Here is a 15,815-nt window from a genome sequence, read left to right on the forward strand (position 1 = left end):
CATTACTGCAGACCAGTGGGTCCTCGATATCATTCTCAATGGCTACAAGCTAGAATTTTCAAAGCCACTCGCAGATCTTTTCATGCTGTCCCCTTGTGGCATCTCTGCAAAGAATCGGACAGTGCTAACTACCGTAGCCTCTTTAAGGCGACTGGGAGCCATTCAGCCTGTTACTCCAGCAGAGAAGGGCACAGATCAATATTCCATCTATTTTGTCATCCCAAAGAAAGAAGACTCTTTTTTTTTTTTTTTTTTTTTATTCACCCGGTTCTGGATCTTAGGGTGTAAACAAGTCTGTGAGTGCTGCACTTCCGCATGGAGACTGTTCATTCTGTCATAACTTTGGTCTGACAGCCAAACAGCAGCAGCGATCCAAGGACAAACACGGCAAGAGTTTATCCAAATGTCAACTTTAATGGAAACAGTACCCAACCTGGCCAGGTTTTGGAAAAACCTTCATCAGGGGTCAAATAGGTTTCCACAGTACATTCACAGATTCAATGCATGTACTGCAATACCTGAACTTAGGACCAAAAGTGGTGAACACGATAAGAAACTGGTTGACTGACAGATTGCAGAGGGTGGTGATAAATGGAATCTGCTTGGAGGCAAGGAAGGTGAGCAGTGCAGTTCCTCAGGGGTCGGTTCTGGGGCCGATTCTGTTTCATATATTTGTGAGAGATATTGCTGAAAGGTTGGAAGGAAAGGTTTGCCTTTTTGCGGATGACACAAAGATAGCCAATAGAGTGGATACCCTGGAGGGAGTAGAAACAATGAGAAGGGATCTCCAAACATTTGAAGAATGGTCAAGGGTCTGGCAGTTAAAATTTAATAAATCACTCAAAGTACTCCAAGAAAACTGTATGTATGTTCCTATTTATTAAACAACATGTGTCTATAAACAAACTAATGCTTCGAAAGGAAGAAGCGATATGGATCACCTTAAAAAGAGAGGATAGAACCTTGGTCCACGTGGGTGTTGTCTATAGACCCCCGACACAATTGGAAGAACTAGATAAAGATCTGATCGCTGATATTCAAAAGTTGGGAAAGAAAAGAGAGCTGCTGCTGTTGGGAGATTTCAATCTGCCGGATGTAGATTGGAAGGTTCCGTCTGCAAAATCGGAAAGAAGTAGAGAGATTGTGGATGCTTTCCAAAGTGCTCTGCTCAGACAAATGGTGAACGAACCCACGAGGGAGGGAGCCACGTTGGATCTGGTGCTCACGAATGGGGAGAGTGTGTCAAATGTCCGAGTGGCTGCACACCTGGGAAACGGTGACCATCAAACGGTTTGTTTTGATGTAACGGCTCATGTGGATGGCGGCCACTCTAAACTCAAAGTCCTGGATTTCAAGCGAGCTGACTTTAACAAAATGGGAGAATACCTGAGGAAGGAGCTGATGGGCTGGGAGGACATACGAGAAGTGGAAGGACAGTGGTCCAGGCTAAAAGAAGTAATAAACAGGGCCACAGACCTTTATGTAAGGAGAGTAAATAAAAGCAAGAGAAAAAGGAAACCGATATGGTTCTCAAAGCAAGTGGCTGAGAAAATCAAGATTAGAGTTAGCGTTCCAGAAATATAGAAAATCTCAAGAGGAGGAACACGGGGAGGAATACCGGATGAAACTGAAAGAAGCCAAGAGAGAGGTATGTCTGGCGAAGGCGCAAGCGGAAGAACAAATGGCTAGAAATGTAAGGAGGGGAGACAAAAACTTCTTCAGGTATATTAGTGAAAGGAGAAAGACTATAAAGGGAATTGTGAGACTAAAAGATACAACAAAACGCTATGTAGAAAAAGCTGATGAAAAAGCCAATTTGCTAAACAGATACTTTTGTTCTGTTTTCACTGAAGAAAACCCTGGGGAAGGACCGAGAGGGACTGGCAAAAGTACACCTGAAAATGAGGTGGATAGAGCGCCGTTCACGGAAGAGAGTGTGTATCAACAACTTGGAAAGCTAAAGGTGGACAAAGCCATGGGGCTGGACGGGATCCACCCCAGAATACTGAGGGAGCTCAGAGAGGTTCTGGCGGGTCCTCTTAAAGACTTGTTTAATAAATCCTTGGAGACGGGAGAGGTTCCGAGGGATTGGAGAACGGCGGAGGTGGTCCCTCTTCACAAAAGTGGGGATAGGGAAGAAGCTGGAAACTACAGGCCGTTAAGCTTCACTTCGGTTATTGGAAAAGTAATGGAAGCCATGCTGAAGGAAAGGATAGTGAATTTCCTGGAAGCCAATAAGTTGCAAGATCCGAGACAACATGGTTTCACCAAAGGGAAATCGTGCCAAACGAATCTCATTGAATTCTTTGACTGGGTGATGGGAGAATTAAATCAAGGACGTGCTATGGATGTCATCTACTTAGATTTCAGCAAGGCTTTCGACACGGTTCCCCACAGGAGGCTCTTAAATAAACTAGACGGCCTGCAGATAGGACCCGAAGTGGTGAACTGGATTAGGAACTGGTTGACGGACAGACGCCAGAGGGTGGTGGTGAATGGAGTTCGCTTGGAGGAAGGAAAGGTGAGTAGTGGAGTGCCTCAGGGATCGGTGCTGGGGCCAATTCTGTTCAATATATTTGTGAGTGACATTGCCGAAGGGTTACAAGGTAAAGTTTGCCTTTTTGCGGATGACACCAAGATTTCCAACAGAGTGGACACCCCGGAGGGTGTGGAAAACATGAAAAAAGATCTGAAGAAGCTAGAAGAATGGTCTAACGTTTGCATTTCTTCGCATTGAATTTTAATTGCCAAAGTGATGCACTTAGGGAGTAGAAATCCAAGGGAGACGTATGTGTTAGGCGGGGAGAGTCTGATAGGCACGGACGGGGAGAGGAATCTTGGGGTGATAGTATCTAAGGACCTGAAGGCGACGAAACAGTGCGACAAGGCGGTGGCAGTAGCTAGAAGATTGCTAGGCTGTATAGAGAGAGGAGTGACCAGCAGAAGAAAGGAGGTTTTAATGCCCCTGTATAAGACGTTGGTGAGGCCCCACCTGGAGTATTGTGTTCAGTTTTGGAGGCCGTATCTTGCGAAGGATGTTAAAAAAATGGAAGCGGTGCAAAGAAAAGCTACGAGGATGGTATGGGATTTACGTTCCAAGATGTATGAAGAGAGGCTTGCTGACCTGAACATGTACACCCTGGAGGAAAGGAGGAACAGGGGTGATATGATACAGACGTTCAAATATTTGAAAGGTATTAATCCGCAAACGAATCTTTTCCGGAGATGGGAAGGCGGTAGAACGAGAGGACATGAAATGAGATTGAAGGGGGGCAGACTTAGGAAAGATGTCAGGAAGTATTTTTACACGGAGAGGGTGGTGGACGCTTGGAATGCCCTCCCGCGGGAGGTGGTGGAGATGAAAACGGTAACGGAGTTCAAACATGCGTGGGATATGCATAGAGGAATCCTGTGCAGAAGGAATGGATCCTCAGAAGCTTAGCTGAAATTGGGTGGCGGAGTAGGTGGGGGGAAGAGGGGGGTGGTGGTTGGGAGGCGGGAAATACTGCTGGGCAGACTTATATGGTCTGTGCCCTGAAAAGGACAGGTACAAATTCAAGGTAAGGTATACACATATGAGTTTGTCTTGGGCAGACTGGATGGACCATGCAGGTCTTTTTCTGACATCATCTACTATGTTACTATGAAACTCATCCACTCACACATCAACATTCATACCTGGCATCTACTACAAGCAGTTAGATTTTATCAGGCTAAACAGGTAAGTATTATATATTCACGATAGTCCAAAGTACACATGGAATGGCTCTTCACGTAATACCGCAAGCTTTATTCAGTAGTGCTTCACTGAAGAGCCGCTGTTTTGCATAGTCCACTGTTCCAAGTTGTAAACAAATGCATCAAAACGCACACTGCTTTCCCAGGTAAGAAGCCCTGTTATGGGTGGGAAGGCTAACGAAGCAATGTATGCATCATGAAGCAATTCAGCTGAGTATCTCTTCCACATTCAATATAGTCCTCTGTTCCTCAATGCGAGACCGCATTTCGCTCTTCCTTCATCAGGAGGAACTTTAGATCTATCACAACGCACAAAACAAAACATAGATGCTTGTGTATAGAGCTGTAAATAACACACCACATACCTATTACTAGCTCATACTCATTCTAATAATCATAATTTCCATATCATCATGCTGATCAATCCATAGACTGGTGGGTTGTGTCCATCTACCAGCAGGTGGAGATAGAGAGCAATCCTTTTGCCTCCCTATATGTGGTCATGTGCTGCCGGAAACTCCTCAGTATGTTCTCTATCTCAGCAGGTGGTGGTCACACACAGCAGCAGCTCTGGCTAGGCCTCCAAGCCTAATTTTTAGGTTTTGTTGAGTGCCTGGGGTTGAGGGCTCTTCTTGAGCAAGTGCAAACCTGGTGGTGCCAGGTCCCTCCTTTTCTCCCCCCTCCCGCTGGCTCCGTTTAAAAAAAAAAAAAAAAATTTTGGACGTCCTTAAGGGCGTTTATTTCTACGTTTATTTAAACGTTTATTGCAGCTACTCACTGGGACACCAGGTCGTTACAGCTCGGAGCGGAAAGCAGGTAATTTTACCTTTTTTGTAGCGGGCAGGGGGTTCCCCGATTGATCTCCACGTGGCTGATGGCGTCGGAGGGCGAGGGCGCAAAGAATCGCTCCCCGGACCGCGTGTGCGCGTCTAGCGGGGATGCGGGGGTTTTAAAGTCTGATTCGCCTTTGTTGGGTGTCAGTTTGGAGGTCGGTCAGGATCCCGGTTCTTCCTCCGGTGCGGCGGTTTTTCCCGCCATAAACGCCCATCCCCCGCTACTCGCCTCCGCCATCTTGGCCGGCCACGCTGCTCGGACGGCTTCTTCTTGGGCCGCCCTTGAGGTGGGAGACGTTAATGCCATGGCCGCCCTTCATTTGGGCGACGGCAGAAAAGCGGCTAAAGTTAAGCGCCGTTCTTCCCGCGTGGCTCCTTCGCGGAGTGTCGCGCCGGACGCCATTTTGTATGCGCAGCATGTTTCTCCCCCGCTCTTGCGAGCGCCGGTTGAGGGTGCGTCTAGGGCTGTGGCCCAGGCTGCTGAAGTGCACAGTCTGGGGGGTTTCTCCCCCGAGTTTATTTTGCTGCTGCATCAGGCCTTCCTTATGCAAGACGCTGCCCCTGCTCCCTTGTCCGATAAAGGGATTGAGGCCCCCGGAAGTAGACGCCCTCGGGTGGATTTCCAGGCCTTAGAGGACTCTGTCTCCTCTGATGTAGATGAGGGCAGCGTATCTGAGTTCTCCCAACGGTCCTTTGGGGATTCCTTGGAGGAGACGGATTCCCGCTCGGATGGAGCGGATGACCCCTCTGCAGCGCGGATCTTTCACTCAGAGGACTTGCCCAACCTGTTAATGCATGCCATGAGCATTTTGAAGATTTCCTCTCCAGAGGACGTCTCTCCCTCAGCCCCTGTTGGCTCCGCCATTATGCTGGGGACGAAGCGCCTGCCTAGAACCTTCCACGTGCATGATGCCATGCGCACCTTGATTTCGGCTCAATGGGATGTCCCGGAAGCGAGCCTCAAAGTGGCTAGGGCTATGTCCCGCCTCTATCCTTTGCCTGAAAGTGAACGGGAGACCTTTCTTTGGCCTATCGTGGATTCTTTAATCACTGTGGTGATTAAGAAAACGGCGTTGCCGGTGGAAGGTGGCACGGCCCTAAAGGACGCCCAAGACATTGGGTGCTGGAAGTCATCAGAGACAGCTACAAGCTAGAGTTCTGCCGACCCTTAAGAGACGGGTTTGTACTCTCTCCCTGCAAGTCTCCGGTCAAAGCTGTGGCAGTGCAGCAGACCTTGGACAACCTGATACGCCTGGGTGCGGTCGTTCCGGTGCCAGAAAATCAGATTGGCAAGGGACGTTACTCCATTTACTTTGTGGTACCAAAGAAAGAAGGTTCTGTCCGGCCTATCCTCGACCTCAAAGGGGTCAATCGGGCCTTGAAAGTGCGGCACTTTCGCATGGAGACTCTCCGCTCTGTTATAGCGGCAGTGAAGGCAGGGGAGTTCTTGGCTTCCTTGGACATCAAGGAAGCGTTCCTGCATATTCCCATCTGGCCTCCTCATCAACGCTTTCTGCGTTTTGCAGTCCTGGGCCGACACTTCCAGTTCAGAGCCCTCCCTTTCGGGTTGGCTACTGCTCCGCGGACCTTCTCCAAAGTAATGGTGGTCATCGCGGCCTTCCTGCGAAAGGAAGGAGTACAAGTCCATTCTTATCTGGACGACTGGTTGATCCGAGCCCCCTCTTATGCAGAGTGCGGCAAAGCTGTGGACCGGGTGATTGCTCTTTTGAGCTCCCTGGGGTGGATCATCAACTGGGAGAAGAGCCAGCTGCGCCCGACTCAGTCCCTGGAGTATCTGGGAGTTCGATTCGACACCCAAGTGGGCAGAGTGTTCCTGCCAGACAATTGGATTGTCAAACTTCAGGCTCAGGTGGACCAGTTCCTAGTAGCCTCTCCTCTTCGGGCTTGGGACTATGTGCAGCTGTTGGGCTCTATGACGGCCACGATGGAAGTAGTGCCCTGGGCCAGGGCTCATATGAGACCACTACAACACTCTCTGCTGCAGCGCTGGACTCCGGTGTCGGAGGATTATGCTGTGCGCCTTCCCTTGGACCCAGCAGTGCGCAAGGCGCTGAGCTGGTGGCTGCAGACAGACAAGTTGTCTGCAGGAATGCCTCTGTTGACCCCGGAGTGGATTGTCGTCACGACGGACGCCTCTTTGTCGGGCTGGGAAGCCCACTGCTTGGGAAGGACAGCGCAGGGGCTCTGGTCTCCTGCAGAGGCAAAGTGGTCTATCAGCCTCCTGGAACTCAGAGCCATTCGGTTGGCGCTTTTGGAGTTCATCCCGGTACTGGCGTTGAAGCCAGTACGGGTCCTGTCGGACAATGCCACGGCTGTGGCCTATGTCAACCGCCAGGGAGGTACCAAGAGCGCCCCTCTAGCCAAGGAGGCCATGAATCTATGCCAGTGGGCGGAAGCAAACCTGAAACAGCTGTCAGCGGCCCACATTGCCGGAGTCATGAATGTCAAGGCGGACTTTCTCAGTCGCCATACCTTGGATCCCGGAGAGTGGCAGCTATCTGCTCAGGCGTTCTTGGACATCACGAAGCGCTGGGGCCAGCCGAGCCTAGATCTGATGGCGTCATCGGCCAATTGCCAAGTGCCGCGCTTTTTCAGCAGAGGACGGGACCCTCGATCCCTGGGAGTAGATGCTCTTCTCCAACAGTGGCCAACGCAGGAGCTTCTCTATGTGTTCCCGCCCTGGCCCATGTTGGGCAGGGTGCTAGACCGGGTGGCAAAGCATCCGGGCCGGATAATCCTGGTGGGTCCGGACTGGCCCAGACGTCCCTGGTATGCGGACTTGATCAGGCTCTCAGTGGACGATCCTCTGCGGCTGCCAGTGGAGCAAGGCCTGTTGCATCAGGGTCCCGTGGTGATGGAGGATCCCTCCCCCTTTGGTCTTACGGCCTGGCTATTGAGCGGCAGCGTCTGAGAAAGAAGGGCTTCTCAGACAAGGTCATCGCCACTATGCTAAGAGCGAGGAAGCGCTCTACTTCTACTGCTTACGCCAGGGTTTGGCGTACCTTTGCAGCATGGTGTGAAGCAGGCTCACTTTCTCCCTTCACTGCTCCAATTTCTTCAGTGTTGGCGTTCCTGCAAGAAGGTCTGGAGAAAGGCCTGTCGCTCAGTTCCCTTAAAGTCCAGGTAGCGGCTCTGGCTTGCTTCAGGGGCCGCCTGAAGGGTGCTTCCCTGGCTTCACAGCCAGATGTGGTGCGCTTTCTCAAGGGAGTTAATCACCTGCGCCTTCCTCTGCACTCAGTGGTGCCTGCGTGGAATCTCAACCTGGTGCTAAGAGCCTTGCAGAAGCCGCCTTTTGAACCCTTGTCAAGGGCATCTCTGAAAGACCTGACGTTGAAAGCAGTCTTTTTGGTGGCTATCACTTCAGCCAGAAGAGTTTCCGAGCTCCAGGCACTCTCATGTCGAGAGCCCTTTCTGCAGTTCACTGAGGCAGGAGTGTCTATTCGTACAGTGCCTTCCTTCCTGCCCAAGATTGTTTCTCGCTTCCATGTGAATCAGCAGCTCTGTCTCCCTTCCTTTCGGAGGGAGGACTACCCAGAGGAATACTCTGCTCTCAAATATCTGGATGTGAGACGAGTCATCATCAGATACTTGGAAGTGACTAATGATTTCCGGAAGTCGGATCATCTGTTTGTCCTGTTTGCAGGTCCTCGTAAGGGTCTGCAGGCTGCTAAGCCTACAGTGGCAAGATGGGTCAAGGAAGCCATTGCAGCGGCTTATGTGGCCGCGGGGAAGGTGCCGCCTATCCAGCTGAAGGCTCACTCCACTAGAGCTCAGGCGGCCTCGATGGCAGAGGCCGGGTCCGTCTCCTTGGAAGAGATTTGCAAGGCGGCAACTTGGGCATCGGCCCATACCTTCTCCAGGCATTACCGCTTGACTGTGGCTGCTCGGGCGGAGGCCCGGTTTGGAGCTTCAGTGTTGCGGTCAGGGATTTCTATGTCCTGCCCTGGGTGAGTACTGCTTCGGTACATCCCACCAGTCTATGGATTGATCAGCAGGATGATATGGAAGGTAAAATTATGTATCATACCTGATAATTTTCTTTCCATTAATCATAGCTGATCAATCCATAGCCCCTCCCAGATATCTGTATTGTTTATATTCTGGTTGCATTTCAGGTTCAAGTTTAGTCTTCAGTTCCTGTTCAGGAGGACTTCGTGTTCAAGTTTTTCAATGGATTCTTCAAGAGTTGAGACGAATTTGTGTTACAGTGAGCTGCTGCATTCCTCTCCCCTCCGTTTTACGGGGCTGGATTGAGACATAAATTCTGCCGGCGCTCCCTCCCGCTTCGTGCGGCAGTAGGGCAGCTTTGTACCCCTCCCGCTTCGGCGGTGTTAGGGTCAGGCAGCTCCTCCCGCGGTTGCGGTTGCAGGATAAGCCAGATCCCCCCGCATCGGCGGGTGTGGTGTCCCTCCCCCGCTCCGCGGGGATGAGCTGGACGGATTCCCCTCCCCCACTTGTGTGGGGATGAGCTGGGTTAATTCCCCTCCCCCGTTTCGGCGGTGGTGAGCTGGGCAGAGTGTCCCTTTGTGGGTGTAATTCTCTAAGTGCTGAGTCCTGCGGATGGAGCTTGGATATCGACATACCGAGGAGTTTCCGGCAGCACATGACCACATATAGGGAGGCAAAAGGATTGCTCTCTATCTCCACCTGCTGGTAGATGGACACAACCCACCAGTCTATGGATTGATCAGCTATGATTAATGGAAAGAAAATTATCAGGTATGATACATAATTTTACCTTCAATAAAGAGTGGCTGCTTACCATTGAGACTAAATTCCAGGCATGAGTTGTGGAGCGCTACTCCCAAAATGCAATGCTTTAATACCTCGCCCTAAACCTATATATAGCTCATAGCCCCGCCCATGAGGTGAAACATGATAACCTCACAGCCATTCCACCTCAAGGTTTAAACCCCCTGGGGTGACCGTATTCCATTGATAAATATACTGTTGCTCAATGTTAAACAACGTGGTTCTTGAGTCCCCTCCTCCTCTGGTACTACCTTCCATCTGCACTAATACCACGCATTTTAAATCATCTATGCTGTGTCCCTTGGAAAGCCAGTGACTAACCAAAGGAGTGCCTTTTTTACGATTCCTAATATTGCTAACATGGTCTGCTAATCTGTTTTTAAGCTGCCTTTTCGTATGTCCGATATAATAGAGCATGCAAGGACTTATTATGCAATATACTGCCTTTTCGCTGTTACAGTTCGTCTTGGATTTTAAATGGAAAGGTCTGCCAGAGGCGGGGATGGGCACCCATGTGTTATCCATAGAAAATTTACAGTATACGCACCACCCACACGGGGAATGATGCCCATCAAAACTTCCTATCGGGGGGCGCTTAAGCAGTTCTCCTAAATTAGACTTACGACGGTAAGCTATTTTGGGATGTTCACTGAACACTGGGTGTACTGACAACACGTGCCAATATTTATGTATTAAACGTCCAATTTGAGGGGCACTGTGGGAGAAAGGAAGCACATATGCTACCTGATTGTCCATAGATGTCTGACATGGGAAAAACAACCAGGGCCTATGCGCATATCGCGTTCTTTTATACGCTTTTTTAAGTATCTGCATAGGATTGCCCCTTTGCCTAAATCTAGCCATCATATCAAGAACCTGCGTTTTAAAATCATGAACAGAAGTACACAACCTCCTCAGTCTTAAAAATTGACCGACAGGAACACCCTGTCGCAACGCTCTATGATGATGACTTGTATAATGTAACAGGGTGTTCCTGTCAGTAGGCTTCCGATAAATCGAAGTTGAAAAATCTCCAGACTGAGTCACATTAATTTTTATATCCAGAAACTCAATTTCCTTATGTGCTATATTTTTTTGTTACATGTGTTCCCTGCGCTTTCCCACTCATAGCAGGTTGAATGCAGCTTACATATTATATACAGGTACTTATTTGTACCTGGAGCAATGGAGGGTTAAGTGACTTGCCCAGAGGCACAAGGAGCTGTCTGTGCCTGCAGTGGGAATCTAACCCAGTTCCCCAAGACCAAAGTCCACCACACTAACCACTAGGCCACTCCTCCACATACGACAGGTAAACTTGATATGAGGATCGACCGAGCCAAGGGTATCTATAAACCTGTCCAATTCACTTCTAGGTCCCTTCCAGAACATAACAATGTCATCTATATACCTCTTCCATAACAGCACATGACTATACTGGGGAGAGGTATATACATGAGTGATCTCAAACAGAGTCATGTACAAACATGCGAGGGAGGGGGCAACCATGGCCCCCATAGCAACTGCACAAAAAACTTATTTTGAAATACAGAATAATTGTGTCGAATGACCTATGTAAGCAACTGGAGAAGCACCTCTTGTTTAGCTTTAGAGATAGATGTATGTTCCAAATAATGACTGGCCACCTGCATGACTTTATCCTGAGAGAGGTTAGTGTATAGCGCCACCACGTCGAGACCCACCATAAAAAAATTCCTCATTGTTAACCTTATTTATACTAACATGATCTAGTAATTGTATAAAGGGTGAGGAATCACGAACACGTAAAGGACTGACGAAAGGAGCAAGATACCAGTCCACCGTTTTTGATAAAGGCTCTAACACCGAGTCTCGAGTAGAGACTATAGGACGACCTCGGGGGTACTCTGAGGACTTATGGACCTTCAGAACAAAATATATGTATGATGTTTTAGGATTGGGATGACAGAGAAATTTTTGTCCTTTATTAGTTAATATTCCATCTAAAGTTTCTTGATTAACATACTCAATAATTTGTTGTTGCAAACCCTCTGTGGGGTCAATCATTATTTCATCATCATAATACGTTTGATGGAGCTGTCTAAATCCCTCAGCCAAATATTTCCTCGTGTCCCCATAACCACAGTGGACATTAAAATTTAATGCCAAGAAGTGCAGAGTGATGCACTTGGGGTGCAGAAACCCAAAAGAGAGATACCAGATAGGAGGGGAGAGATTAGTAAGCTCGACTCAGGAGAGAGACCTTGGGATGTTGGTGTCTGAGGATTTGAAGGTGAAGAGACAAGGCAGCGGCCATGGCCAGAAGGATGCTAGGCTGCATAGAGAGGGGTATAATCAGCAGAAGAAAGGAGGTGTTGATGCCACTCTGCAAGTCGTTGGTGATGCCCCACTTGGAGTACAGTGCTCAGTTTTGGAGGCCATATCTTGCTAAAGATATAAAAGACTGGAAGCGATGCAAAGAAAAGCTACAAAAATGGTATGGGATTTGTGTTGCAAACCGTACGAGGAGAGACTTACCAACCTGAACATGTATACCTTAGAGGAAAGGAGAAAGGTTGACATGATACAGACGTTCAAATATTTGAATGGTATTAATCCGCAAACAAACCTTTTTCCGGAGATGGGAAGACGGTAGAATTAGAGGACATAAATTGAGATTGAAGGGGGGCAGACAGGAGTAATGTCAGGAAGTATTTTTTCACAGAAAGGGTGGTGGATACATGGAATGCCCTCCCGCGAGAGGTGGTGGAGATGAAAATGGTAATGGAATTCAAACATGCGTGGGATAAACACAAAGGAATCCTGTTTAGAAGTAATAGATCTACGGAATCTCAACAGGGATTGGGTGGCAACACTGGTAATTGGAAAGCAGAACCAGTGCTGCGCAGACTTCTACTTTCTGTGCCCTGATCGTGACTGAATAGATGTGGATGGACTGGAGTGTAAATTTTAAGGGACTTCGACGTTAGCTTCAGAACTTTTAGTACAAGAACAGTGCTGGGCAGACTTCTACAGTCTGTGCTATGAGAATGGCAAGGACATATTAAACTCGGGTATACATATAAAGTATCACATACCATATAAAATGAGTTTATCTTGTTGAGCAGACTGGATGGACCATATTGGTCTTTATGTGCCGTCATTTACAATGTTACTATGTTACCTGCACAGAAAAAACTCTGGTCCAATTCCAAAAGTCAGCAACCATCAAGTCTTTGTCCTTCCTTCGATCGCTACTTCTGCAGTAGACCGTCTCCTGTTTGTTATAGCTTTGGTCTGGCCAGGCGAGTTTCTCACCTCAGTGGACCTCAAGAAGGATTATTTTCATATCCCAATTTGACCTCCTCACAGGAAATTTCTCCGGTTCGTGATCCTGGGAGATCATTTTCAATTCAAGGCCATGTCTTTTGGCCTCGCCACTGCACCTCGCACTTTTTAAAAAGTTATGGTGATGGTGGCATCCTTTCTTCGCCAGCAAGGTATCCAGGTACATCCTTACCTGGACGATTGGTTAATTCAGGCACCTTCTTATCAAGAGAGCCTTGACATTGCACAGGCAGCCTTGTCTCTTCTGGATTGGGTGGTGAATTACAGCAAAAGTCATCTCACCCAGACCCTGGAGTTTCTGGGATTGTGCTTCAGTACCTAAGCGGGGAAACTTTTCCTGCCTCAGCATCATCGGCTTGAGCTCAAACAGCAAATTTCAGGCTTCTGTCTCTTCCCTTCCCATGGGCATGGGATTATGCTCAAGGTTCTTGGTTCTGTGTCGGCAACTTTGGATGTTCTGCCTTGAATGAAGTTCCACATGCAGCCCCTACAGTTGTCCCTGTTGAACCGGTGGTCTCCGGTCTTGGGATCTTACAACCAACTGGTGCTGTCGTTTCTTTCTTTACAACATCCGTAAATCCGCCCCTTTCTTTCCGAGCACTCTACCAAAACCCTCATCAACACCCCCTTGTCACCTCTCGTTTAGACTACTGCAATCTGCTTCTTGCTGGCCTCCCACTTAGTCACCTCTCCCCTGTCCAATCGGTTCAATACTCTGCTGCCCATCTCGTCTTCCGCCAGGGTCGCTTTACTCATACTACCCCTCTCTTCAAGTCGCTTCACTGGCTCCCTATCCGTTTTCGCATCCTGTTCAAACTTCTTCTACTAACCTATAAATGTACTCACTCTGCTGCTCCCCAGTATCTCTCCACACTCGTCCTTCCCTACACCCCTTCCCGTGCACTCCGCTCCATGGATAAATCCTTCTTATCTGTTCCCTTCTCCACTACTGCCAACTCCAGACTTCGCGCCTTCTGTCTCGCTGCACCCTACGCCTGGAATCAACTTCCTGAGCCCCTACATCTTGCCCCATCCTTGGCCACCTTTAAATCTAGACTGAAAGCCCACCTCTTTAAGATTGCTTTTGACTCGTAACCACTTGTAACCACTCGCCTCCACTTACCCTCCTCTCCTCCTTCCTGTACACATTAATTGATTTGATTTGCTTACTTTATTTTTTGTGTATTAGATTGTAAGCTCTTTGAGCAGGGACTGTCTTTCTTCTATGTTTGTGCAGTGCTGCGTATGCCTTGTAGCGCTATAGAAATGCTAAATAGTAGTAGTAGTAGTAGTAATGGTGCCGTGGATGCCTCAAACCAGACGGAGTCTGACTTGGTGGCTTCTCCCTGTACACACTCAGGCGGGGTTGCCCTTACAGGCACCCAGTTGATGTGTTCTCGCCTCCAATGCCAGCCTCTTCGGATGGGGAGCCCATTATCTCCACCACTCTGCACAGGGTCGCTGGTCGAGAGTGGAGGCTTCCTGGTCCATCAACAAATTGGAACTCTGAGCTGTCCGGAAAGCTACTGGCCTGTGTGCCTCTTCTTCATGGGAGACCGGTGCATGTACTCTCGGACAGTGTCACAGCCATGTCTTACAGCAACAGGAGAAACAGAGTGCGTCTCTAGCCCAAGAAGTTCAGTAGGTGGAACTGAACATTCCGATTTCAGCATCTCACATAGCAGGTTCACTGAACTCGCAAATGGATTTCCTCAGCTGATTGTCTGTGGACCCGGGGAAATGGCAACTGTCAAAGACTGCATTTTGCCTCATTTCACACAGTGTGGGGCCTTCCAGTTCTGAACCTCATGGCATCCAGACTCAATGCACAAGTACACAGATTCTATTGCCACTTCAAAGAGAGTCTCCTTAGGAATGGATGCACTGGTACAGCCTTAGCCGTCGGACAGCCTCCTTTACGTGTTTCCTCCGTGGCTTCTTGTGGGAAAGATGCACAGGATTGGGCATCATCCCGGGATGTAGCTCTGGACTGGCCCAGACGTCCTTGGTATGTGAACCTTATCCATCACTCCTTGGTTGACTCTTCCTCCACAGATGGGCTTATTGCACCAAGGTCCAGTACTTATGGAGGATCCCTCCCGCATTGGTCTTATGGCCTGGTTCTTGAGAGGGCTGCAAGCCCAAAAGCGGAACACTTCCTCCTCTTATGCTAGAGTGTGGAGAACTTTTGAGAATTGGTCTACACAGAACGGTGTTTCTCCATTTTGGGCTTCTTTGCCTGAAATTTTATCCTTCCTTCAGGAGGGATTAAAAAAAGGCTTGGCTCTCAATTCGCTCAAGGTTCAGGTGGCAGCATTGGCGTGTCATAGAGGTAAGATAATAATGCCTCATTGGCTGCGCACCTTGATATAGTGTGATTCTTCAAGGGAGTCATTCATCTGCGTCCAACTCTGTGCAGTATTTGTCCTCAGTAGAGTCTTCAAGTGGTTCTTAAGGGTCTTCATTCGGCAACTACCAAAGATCTTACTTTAAAGGCAGTATTTCTAGTTGCCATTTCATTGGCACAGAGAGTTTCAGAGCTTCAAGCTCTCTCAGGGATCCCTTTCTCTGCTTTTCTGACTCTGGAGTTTCCATACAGACAGTTCAGTCCTTTTTGCCAAAGATTGTATCTCCTTTTCATGTCAATCAGACTGTGATTCTTCCCTCTTTTTCCAGAGAGATCTATTCTGCAGAATACGCTTACTGCGACTGTTAGATGTGAAGTGCATCCTTATGCGCTATCTTACCACTACCAACGATTTCAGGCGGTCTGATCATCTTTTTATCCTCTTTGTGGGACCCCAGAAGGATTTGCTGGTTTCTAAAATGACAGTAACTCGATGGCTTAAGGAGGTTATTTCTTCAGCTTACATTCTGAAGGTAGTTCTGCTCCCATGTACGTCAATCAAGGCTCATTCTACCAGGTCTTTGGCGACTTCTTGGCAGAGTCTAGGGCAATTTCATTGACAGAGATCTTTCGGTCATCGACGTGGTCTTCTCTCATTTCTTTAAGCATTACCGTCTGCTGAAGCAGATGCTTCGGGGGGGGGGGGGGGGGGCACAGTTCTCGTTGCAGGGATAAGTTTCCTTAATTTCATTTTTTTTTAAACCAGAACTCAATTTATATTGGCATTACAGGTATTC

At 48.5% G+C, this 15,815-nt stretch overlaps 1 protein-coding gene across 2 annotated transcripts in view; it reads left to right on the forward strand.

The window, feature by feature from the left end:
• Positions 1 to 15,815, forward strand: part of RAB5A (RAB5A, member RAS oncogene family) — a 92,629-nt gene that overhangs the window by 63,206 nt on the left and 13,608 nt on the right. The window lies entirely within an intron of this gene.

The sequence above is a fragment of the Microcaecilia unicolor genome, chromosome 1 (assembly GCF_901765095.1).
Source record: "Microcaecilia unicolor chromosome 1, aMicUni1.1, whole genome shotgun sequence".
NCBI classification, from domain to species: Eukaryota; Metazoa; Chordata; class Amphibia; order Gymnophiona; family Siphonopidae; genus Microcaecilia; species Microcaecilia unicolor.